General features: G+C 46.4%; 1 pseudogene; it reads right to left on the bottom strand.

Annotated features, from left to right (window-relative positions):
- Positions 1-3,854: 3,854 nt before the first annotated feature.
- Positions 3,855-11,289, bottom strand: part of LOC134944232 (nondiscriminating glutamyl-tRNA synthetase EARS2, mitochondrial-like) — a 35,876-nt pseudogene continuing 28,441 nt past the window's right edge.

Raw genomic sequence — 11,289 nt, 5'->3', positions numbered from 1 at the left:
TCATGTGGAAAAAACTTCCCGATGAAGTTTCCACTCTCCCGGGTGGAGGTCGTGCCTGCTGAGGAAGTCTGCTTCCCAGTTTCCATTCCCGGGATGAAACACTGCTGACAGTGCTATCACATGATTTTCCGCCCAGCGAAAAGTCCTTGCAGTTTTTGCCATTGCCCTCCTGCTTCTTGTGTCGCCCTGTCTGTTTACGTGGGCGACTGCCGTGATGTTTTTCCCACTGGATCAATACCGGCTGACCTTGAAGCAGAGGTCTTGCTAAGCTTAGAGCATTGTAAATTGCCCTTAGCTCCAGTATATTTATGTGGAGAAAAATCTCCAGACTTGATCACACTCCCTGGAAATTTTTTCCTTGTGTGACTGCTCCCCAGCCTCTCGGGCTGGGCTCCGTGGTCACCAGCATCCAATCCTGAATGCCGAATCTGCGGCCCTCTAGAAGATGAGCACTCTATAACCACCACAGGAGAGACACCCTTGTCCTTGGATATAGGGTTATCCGCTGATGCATCTGAAGATGCGATCCGGACCATTTGTCCAGCAGATCCCACTGACAAGTTCTTGCGTGAAATCTGCCGAATGGAATTGCTTCGTAGGAAGCCACCATTTTTACCAGGACCCTTGTGCAATGATGCACTGTTTTTAGGAGGTTCCTGACTAGCTCGGATAACTCCCTGGCTTTCTCTTCCGGGAGAAACACCTTTTTCTGGACTGTGTCCAGAATCATCCCTAGGCACAGCAGACGTGTCGTCGGGATCAGCTGCGATTTTGGAATATTTAAAATCCACCCGTGCTGTTGTAGCAGTATCCTAGATAGTGCTACTCCGACCTCCAACTGTTCCCTGGACTATGCCCTTATCAGGAGATCGTCCAAGTAAGGGATAATTAAGACGCCTTTTCTTCGAAGAAGAATCATCATTTCGGCCATTACCTTGGTAAAGACCCGGGGTGCCGTGGACAATCCAAACGGCAGCGTCTGAAACTGATAGTGACAGTTCTGCACCACGAACCTGAGGTACCCTTAGTGAGAAGGGCAAATTTGGGACATAGAGGTAAGCATCCCTGATGTCCCGGGACACTATATAGTCCCCTTCTTCCTGGTTCGTTATCACTGCTCTGAGTGACTCCATCTTGATTTGAACCTTTGTAAGTGTTCAAAATTTTTTTTAGAATAAGTCTCACCTAGCCTTCTGGCTTCAGTACCACAATATAATGTGGAATAATACCCCTTTTCTTGTAGTAGGAGGGGTAATTTAATTATCACCTGCTGGGAATACAGCTTGTGAATTTTTTCCCATACTGCCTCCTTGTCGGAGGGAGACCTTGGTAAAGCAGACTTCAGGAGCCTGCGAAGGGGAAACGTCTCGACATTCCAATCTGTACCCCTGGGATACTACTTGTAGGATCCAGGGGTCCTGTACGGTCTCAGCGCCATGCTGAGACTTGTCAGAAGCGGTGGAACGCTTCTGTTCCTGGGAATGGGCTGCCTGCTGCAGTCTTCTTCCCTTTCCTCTATCCCTGGGCAGATATGATCTTATAGGGACGAAAGGACTGAGGCTGAAAAGACGGTGTCTTTTTCTGCAGAGATGTGACCTAGGGTAAAAACGGTGGATTTTCCAGCAGTTGCCGTGGCCACCAGGTCCGATGGACCGACCCCAAATAACTCCTCTTCCTTTATACGGCAATACAACTTTGTGCCGTTTGGAATCTGCATCACCTGACCACTGTCGTGTCCATAACATCTTCTGGCAGTTATGGACATCGCATTTACTCTTGATGCCAGAGTGCAAATATCCCTCTGTGCATCTCGCATATATAGAAATGCATCCTTTAAATGCTCTATAGTCAATAAAATACTGTCCCTGTCAAGGGTATCAATATTTTTAGTCAGGGAATCCGACCAAGCCACCCCAGCTCTGCACATCCAGGCTGAGGCGATCGCTGGTCGCAGTATAACACCAGTATGTGTGTATATACTTTTTATGATATTTTCCAGCCTCCTGTCAGCTGGTCCTTGAGGACGGCCCTATCTATAGACGGTACCGCCACTTGTTTTGATAAGCGTGTGAGCGCCTTATCCACCCTAAGGGGTGTTTCCCAACTCGCCCTAACTTCTGGCGGGAAAGGGTATACCGCCCATAATTTTCTATCGGGGGGAACCCACGCATCATCACACACTTTATTTAATTTATCTGATTCAGGAAAAACTATGGTAGTTTTTTCACATCCCACATAATACCCTCTTTTGTGGTACTTGTAGTATCAGAAATATGTAACACCTCCTTCATTGCCTTTAACGTGTGGCCCTAATAAGGAATACGTTTGTTTATTCACCGTCGACACTGGACTCAGTGTCCCTGTCTGTGTCTGTGTCGACCGACTAAAGTAAACGGGCGTTTTAAAACCCCTGACGGTGTTTTTGAGACGTCTGGACCGGTACTAATTGTTTGTCGGCCGTCTCATGTCGTCAACCGACCTTGCAGCGTGTTGACATTATCACGTAATTCCCTAAATAAGCCATCCATTCCGGTGTCGACTCCCTAGAGAGTGACATCACCATTACAGGCAATTGCTCCGCCTCCTCACCAACATCGTCCTCCTACATGTCGACACACACGTACCGACACACAGCACACACACAGGGAATGCTCTGATAGAGGACAGGACCCACTAGCCCTTTGGAGAGACAGAGGGAGAGTTTGCCAGCACACACCAAAAACGCTATAATTATATAGGGACAACCTTATATAAGTGTTTTCCCTTATAGCATCTTTTTTATATATTTCTAACGCCAAATTAGTGCCCCCCCTCTCTGTTTTAACCCTGTTTCTGTAGTGCAGTGCAGGGGAGAGTCTGGGAGCCTTCCCTCCAGCCTTTCTGTGAGGGAAAATGGCGCTGTGTGCTGAGGAGATAGGCCCCGCCCCTTTTTCGGCGGCCTCGTCTCCCGCTCTTAACGGATTCTGGCAGGGGTTAAATATCTCCATATAGCCTCCGGAGGCTATATGTGAGGTATTTTTAGCCAAAATAGGTATTCATTTGCCTCCCAGGGCGCCCCCCTCCCAGCGCCCTGCACCCTCAGTGACTGCCGTGTGAAGTGTGCTGAGAGGAAAATGGCGCACAGCTGCAGTGCTGTGCGCTACCTTTAGAAGACTGAGGAGTCTTCTGCCGCCGATTCTGGACCTCTTCTTACTTCAGCATCTGCAAGGGGGCCGGCGGCAAGGCTCCGGTGACCATCCAGGCTGTACCTGTGATCGTCCCTCTGGAGCTGATGTCCAGTAGCCAAGAAGCCAATCCATCCTGCACGCAGGTGAGTTCACTTCTTCTCCCCTAAGTCCCTCGTTGCAGTGATCCTGTTGCCAGCAGGACTCACTGTAAAATAAAAAACCTAAGCTAAACTTTTCTAAGCAGCTCTTTAGGAGAGCCACCTAGATTGCACCCTTCTCGGCCGGGCACAAAAATCTAACTGGCTTGGAGGAGGGTCATAGGGGGAGGAGCCAGTGCACACCACCTGATCGGAAAGCTTTACTTTTGTGCCCTGTCTCCTGCGGAGCCGCTATTCCCCATGGTCCTTTCAGGAACCCCAGCATCCACTAGGACGATAGAGAAATCACCATTTGAGTCCGTGAGCGCTCATGAAAGAAAAGGAAAAAAGAACATACATAGTGTATACCATTTTCGCATTTAGCAATTCACTATTAGGAAGGTATCAAATCTCTCGTACCAGAATGATTGGTCTACCTGAAAGGTAGACAAACACACTTTTATCAAGCTGAGGTCTGGCCCATCAGAAATCCTCCTTATCGAATCTCCTCATCAGCATGGTGCACCCAAAAAGAGAAATCAAACTCCAATAGTGCAACACCGTTTTATTAAAACATTAAAATATAAACCTCGAAGTTATAGATGGTCTCTCACCAATTGAAATGGTCCACCTTACGGCAGACAAAACAGCAAGGTTAAGATGATAAACACAGGCGTCCCTGGAACCCGCAGTCCAAATCCAATGGTGAAGTCCCAAATATTCTCCAAGGATAATCCTCCCGCCAACGCGTTTCGACACGTCCTGTGTCTTTCTCAAGGCATTGTGAGGATTACCATTTGAGTCTATATATACCCCATCCAATTACACTTTACACAAACCTATTTCCAGACATGGATCAACTGCAACCTAATAATCCTATCCTATACATGTGCCCTCTCCATTCCCCAAGTCCATTCCTTCTTTTTATACTGTTGAAAACTCCCGCTCTGTATTCCGTGTGTCTCTTCCGGAAATGCGTCACCCGGAAGTCGTCATCACGTGGCAGCGTCTTTACCGGAAGTTGTCATCCCGGCGTCCGGCGGTTGCGATCCGCCCTCTACACCCGGATATAGTATGTCCACGGCTTCACTCCGCTCCCCGGAAGTGTATTGCCCCACACTCCACTCGATGTTTTGGAGTGCTTCATCGGTCATAAATTAACCCTGACGGATCCCTGTCTCCAAAGTGACTTGATCCTCAAAAGGAAGGAGGTACAAAAGGGAATTAAGAATACCATAATGCTGAGCATATAATTTTCAAGAAAAACAAATCAAACAACAAAATTAATAAACTCTAGATTAACATATTTATACCATAAATTATTACAGAAAATATGTAAAAAAATAAATAAAAATTTTAAAGAGTTTTTAAAAAAGTTTTTCCTTTTTATAAATAAAGTTTTTCTTAAAAAAGTTTTCTTAAAAAAAAGGGGGAATGAAACCTTTGTGTTCACATAAACCACTTCAACTCAAAGTCCTTGTTCAATCCATTAGGAACAAGAGTCTTGCAATTATAGATCAAGGTCATTTCGTTCCGTGCCAATTTAGAAGCCAAGTCATTCCCTCTAACATCCCCAGTGACATGTCTTAAACCATAAAAATTCTTTATTTGGGAGACATCACATTTATGAATTTCTTTAAAGTGAAGGGAAAGGGCATGTGTTTCCATGCCTTTCGTGATGTTCCTTAGGTGCTCCCCCAACCTCACCTTCAAGGGTCTGCTCGTACGCCCTATGTAAAATTTACTGCATGTGCATTCAATGCAGTAAACTACACTTGACGTATGGCATGTAATAAAATCTGATATCTTGATCTTCCTACCATTGATCCCTACCTCTGTAATCTTCATACCAAACATGACCCACTGTCCGCAACCTTCTAATACACAATGTCACTTGGAATGAGGAGAAAACCACTTACCGGTTCAACTCCGGAAGTTTATCCAGGTCTAGAAGAGCCGAGTGAGTGCTGGTGCTACCCAGATTGTACTGCTGGACTAGCTGCGGCAGGGTGCGGCCCATCTGGTTTCCTGCATGATGACAGGACAGAACAGGTGAGGAGAATGTATATATAATAATGTAATAACCACTAGAGAATCTGATATTGCTGATAGAACCAGAGAGAACACCTATCTGCCCCCTGTAGAACCCATTATGCACCTAACAAGGACAAAGAGGGAGCATACACCGAGAAATCTTTCAGTTCAATGTAATCATAGCTCCATCATATAAATGGCTGCGACTGACTCTCCACCCGATACGCTGCTCTGACACCCATATTCCCCAATGAATAGATCTGTGGTTTTGTTTTGTCCGCCACAACACAATTATAAGTTAGGAAAGGTTGCACTTCAGAAATCTGTCTTTTTTTCTACCTCCACTAACTATATAATAACCCCAACCTCCTCTAGGATCACACGCTTTATTAATTTGGTCAGCCAGGTATCAGTTCTGGGTGTAGAGTTGGATAAATATATCTTCCCATCGCTTGGACAGTTTGCTGCCATCTTTGTTAAGCAAGAGCGGGAGGTGAGCATATAATGGGGGCTGCCAGCCCAGAGCACGGAAAAGCAGTAGGTGCTTGGTGGTGGAGATCAGCCACTCTTCTCCTCTCAGCACGTGCGTCACACCCATTTTACTATCATCCACCACATTGGCCAAGTGATAAGTGGGGAAGCCATCTCCTTTCAGGATCACCGGTCTCCTTCCACACTTGCCACATCATGCCGTGTCCAACCATAGACCAAGTCCTGGAAATCGTGGGTGCCACTAGGCAACGGGAACCGGACCACAAATGGCAAATTCTGCGTCAGCTTTTCCTGCACATGATTTGTGGTCAGATGTCTGCAGCGGTTGTCGTAGCTTCAGCACAAACAAAAAGGAAACTGATCACAAACAATAAACACACCTAGGGGAGTATTCAATTACCTGCGGTGTTCACACACTTTGACTCTTTTGTGAATTCTGACACAGTGATGACTGATTTGCAGTAAGTTAATCTGCATTAGTTTACATTCTTAAGACTGATTTGCAAGTAATTATTTCCTGGTAAGGACAATTTTGATTGTAGTGGTGTAAAAATAACGTTCGGATGGGTTGGGTATGGGTGACCGGCGCTTGAGATCCCGCCGTTTACCATACCGACTCCAGGATCCTGGGAATTAGAATGCCTGCAGGGGGGCGCGCAACAAAGCCCCTTGCGGGCTCGGTGGGGAGCTGTGCTCGCCACAGGTTCTATACCCACTCTATGGGTGCCTAGTCGGATTTTGATGCGGCGGGATGTAAGCGACGGTATTGTGACCGGCACATAACTACATCCCGTTCAGACTATGGATATCAGTAAGAAGCAACACTATAATATTAACAAGTTTTGATTCGACTTCTGCGAAATTTTGCAAAAAGTTTCAAACAGAATACATCTAGCAAAACTAGACTTATGCTTAAGTTTCTGTTATTTGGTTTCCAGTAATGTAGAATCTCTTTGTCTTTATGAAATCTTTATATCACTGGGAATCCACACTCAGCATGCAACGATTAAGTCTAAATACGGTGGCTGAAAGGGGGAGGGGCTACTATGTACCGGGCGTGTTTTCATTTTGTGTCTAATAGGAGCTTGGTGACACATATGGGCTCAGTTATTTACAAGTTATACACAGCAAGCATGGAAACAGCTGCTGCAGGGGTCTCATACCTAGGAGTCTGCTTACTCCTAAATGCTTCTTGCCCCAGCAGTTCTAGTCTGAGGGGTGCGGAAGCAGCGGTACACAGCTTCCCTCTTCAGCAGGGTCTGTACAGCCTCTCGATACAGATTCAGACGCTTCCACTGTTCACGGGGTCCGTACAGGCACGGGGTCCCTAAGACAGAACTACAAGAACAATAATCGGTGTTATTGCTCGCTGCGCAACAGGGGACTGCATGAATGGGAGTATAAGTGCACACATTGAGAACCTACCTGCCCATTCCAACATGTCTTCTCTACCCTCAGCAGCTCCAGAACCAGGCGGCTGCTGTCAGCAACTTCCGGGCGCAGAATAAACACTACTCATGTTATATATATATATGTATATATATATATATATATATATATATATATATATATATAGCAATTACAGGGGCTCTGCATTCACTATATTACCTAACAATAATAAACAGTGGAGTTTTAGTTCATGTATTGATCGATGCACTTAAGCCTGCAGCCCCCGACAAGGGACCCCACTATACGGCAGGTTCTACTTTATTGCTCAAAATAATTACCATAAAAATAGCTGTCACATTAGTGTTAAACTTTAGGTATGCTACCTGGTCTAATGCTCACAGCAACTTTGCTTTTGAAAGTGAGACAGTTATCAACACACATGTTGGAAAATCACCTAGGAAACCAGCTGACACAAGCTATAATAAATAAGTTAAAACAGGGTGCATGAGATCACAGAAAGAGTAAATTAAAAAATGAATCTAATAAACAAAAAACACGAATCCACAGCACTCACCATTCCTAGATTTGGGGTATCACACGGTATGTGACCACATTGTTTAACTAGAAATCACAGGGGCTATGCACTCACTATATAAACTAACAGTAATAAACAGTGGAGTTTTATTTCATGTATTGATCAATGCATTTAAGCCTGCAGCCCCCGGCAAGGGACCCCACTTTACTGCAGGTCCTACTCTATTGCTCAAAATAATTACCATACACATTACAATTGCACATTGGTGTTAAACTTTAGGTATACTACCTGGTCTAAAGCTCACAGCAGCTTTGCTTTTATAGGTGAGACAGTTACCAACAATATAGTTGTAGAGTGCAGTGCGTATGCCAAACAGGTGCAGGAAACCTAAGGGGGCAACAGAATGGTCATCAGTAGAGAAACGGCAAAAGAAATTAAAATATACATTGGATCTAGATACATGCCACATATACGCCATTCCCCAAATCACAAATATTTTTAATTCTGTACATAATCATATTTTCAAATAATACCCTTTTCAGGCAGAAATCCCGGCAATTACCTGGCATTTCAGTGCCCGGTCGTTTTGCCGGTCTCTTTTTGACCCCCCCCCCCCCCCCTTCACACAGAGAAGCAAATTACTGGGCCAAGAACTTTGACCCGGTAATTTGCGGATCAAAACGGGAATTTCATCTGTGTGAAAGGGTCAAATCGGGTCGAAATTCACGGTTCCCTAACCCTGGTAAATTCCTGCGTCGAACCCCCGGGAATTTCAACCCGGGTGACCTTTCCACATAGAAAAAATAAGATTTTAAACCTACCGGTAAATCTATTTCTCCTAGTCCGTAGAGGATGCTGGGGACTCCGTAAGGACCATGGGGCATAGACGGGCTCCGCAGGATAGGGCACCTAAAAAGAACTTTGACTATGGGTGTGCACTGGCTCCTCCCTCTATGCCCCTCCTCCAGACCTCAGTTAGAGAACTGTGCCCAGAGGAGATGGACAATACAAGGCAGGATTTAGAAATCCAAGGGCAAGATTCATACCAGCCCACACCAAGCATACCACGTAACCTGGATCATACAAAACCAGTTAACCGTATGAACAATAACAGCAACGGTCCAAGACCGATGTCAACTGTAACATAACCCTTATTTAAGCAACAACTATATACAAGTCTTGCAGAGTTTCCGCACTGGGACGGGCGCCCAGCATCCTCTACGGACTGGGAGAAATAGATTTACCGGTAGGTTTAAAATCTTATTTTCTCTTACGTCCTAGAGGATGCTGGGGACTCCGTAAGGACCATGGGGTTTATACCAAAGCATCCAATCGGGCGGGAGAGTGCGTATGACTCTGCAGCACCGACTGAGCAATAGCTAGGTCCTCATCAGCCAGGGTATCAAACTTGTAGAATTTAGCAAAAGTATTTGATCCCGACCAAGTCGCCGCTCGGCAAAGTTGTAATGCCGAGACGCCTCGGGCAGCCGCCCAAGAAGAGCCCACCTTCCTAGTGGAATGGGCCTTAACCGAATTTGGTACCGGCAATCCAGCCGTAGAATGAGCCTGCTGAATCGTATTACAGATCCAGCGAGCAATAGTCTGCTTCGAAGCAGGTGCGCCAATCTTATTGGCAGCATACAGGACAAACAGAGCCTCTGTTTTCCTAATTCTAGCCGTCCTGGCTACATAAATCTTTAAGGCCCTGACTACGTTCAGGGATCTGGAATCCTCCAGGTCACTTGTAGCCACAGGCACCACAATAGGTTGATTCATATGGAACGAAGAAACCACCTTAGGCAAAAATTGCGGACGTGTCCTCAATTCAGCTCGATCCACATGAAAAATCAAGTAGGGGCTTTTGGGTGATAAAGCCGCCAATTCTGACACTCGCCTTGCTGATGCTAAGGCCAACAACATGACCACCTTCCTAGTAAGAAATTTCAACTCAACCTTGTTAAGCGGTTCAAACCAGTGTGAGGCTGGATGTGCAGCACTCCCTTTACAAACGTCTGGACTTCTGGAAGAGAAGCCAACTCCTTCTGAAAGAAAATCGAGAGGGCCGAAATCTGTACCTTAACAGAGCCTAATTTCAGGCCCATATCCACTCCTGTCTGTAGGAAGTGGAGAAAACGACCCAGATGAAAATCTTCCGTAGGTGCATTCTTGGTTTCACACCAAGACACATACTTTCGCCAGATATGGTGATAATGCTTAACCGTCACCTCCTTCCTAGCCTTTATTAAAGTAGGGATGACCTCTTCCAGAATCCCCTTTTTCGCTAGGATTCGGGGTTCAACCGCCATGCCGTCAAACGTAACCACGGTAAGTCTTGAAACACACAGGGCCCCTGTTGCAACAGGTCTTCGGTCAGAGGAAGAGGCCAGGGATCTCCTGTGAGCATCTCTTGTAGATCTGAGTACCAGGCCCTTCGAGGCCAGTCTGGGACAACGAGTATCGTCTGTACTCTTCTTTGCCTTATGATCCTCAACACTTTTGTGATGAGAGGAAGAGGATGAAAAACGTAGACCGATTTGAACACCCACGGTGTTATTAGAGCGTCTACAGCCACTGCCTGAGGGTCCCGAGACCTGGCACAATACATCCGAAGTTTTTTGTTGAGGCGTGACGCCATCATGTCTATTTGAGGAGTTCCCCAAAGATGTGTTATGTCTGCAAAGACTTCTTGATGAAGTCCCCACTCTCCTGGATGGAGATCGTGTCTGCTGAGGAAGTCTGCTTCCCAGTTGTCCACTCCCGGAATGAAGACAGCCGACAGAGCGCTTACATGATTTTCCGCCCAGCGAAGAATCCTGGTGGCTTCCGCCATCGCGACTCTGCTTCTTGTCCCGCCTTGGCGGTGCACATGAGCCACGGCTGTGACATTGTCTGATTGAATCAGAACCGGTAGGTTTCGAAGAAGACTCTCCGCTTGTCGAAGGCCGTTGTAAATGGCCCTGAGTTCCAACACATTGATGTGTAGACAGGACTCCTGGTCTGACCAAAGTCCCTGAAAATTTTTTCCTTGTGTGACCGCTCCCCATCCTCGGAGGCTCGCGTCCATGGTAACCAGGATCCAATCCTGAATTCCGAACCTGCGACCCTCCAGCAGGTGAGCACTTTGCAACCACCACAGGAGAGACACTCTGGCTCCTGGGGACAGAGTTATTTTCCGATGTAAGTGCAGATGGGACCCCGACCACTTGTCCGAAGGTCCCATTGAAAAGTCCTTGCATGGAACCTTCCGAAGGGAATAGCATCGTAGGCCGCCACCATTTTTCCCAGAACTCGAGTGCATTGGTGAACTGACACCCTTTTCGGTTTTAGCAGGTCTCTGACCATGTTCTGGATGTCCTGGGCTTTCTCTATTGGGAGGAAGACCTTAATTTGTTCCGTGTCCAGTATCATACCTAGGAACGGTAGTCAAGTTGTCGGAATCAACTGTGACTTCGGTAGATTTAGAATCCAACCGTGTTGCTGAAGCACTCTCAGAGAGAGCGCCACACTGCTCAGCAATTTCTCTCTTGATCTCGCT

This window comes from Pseudophryne corroboree, chromosome 7 (assembly GCF_028390025.1).
Source record: "Pseudophryne corroboree isolate aPseCor3 chromosome 7, aPseCor3.hap2, whole genome shotgun sequence".
Classification (NCBI taxonomy): Eukaryota; Metazoa; Chordata; class Amphibia; order Anura; family Myobatrachidae; genus Pseudophryne; species Pseudophryne corroboree.
Note: the sequence above shows the minus strand (reverse complement) of the source record. Positions and strands in the feature narration are given on the sequence as shown.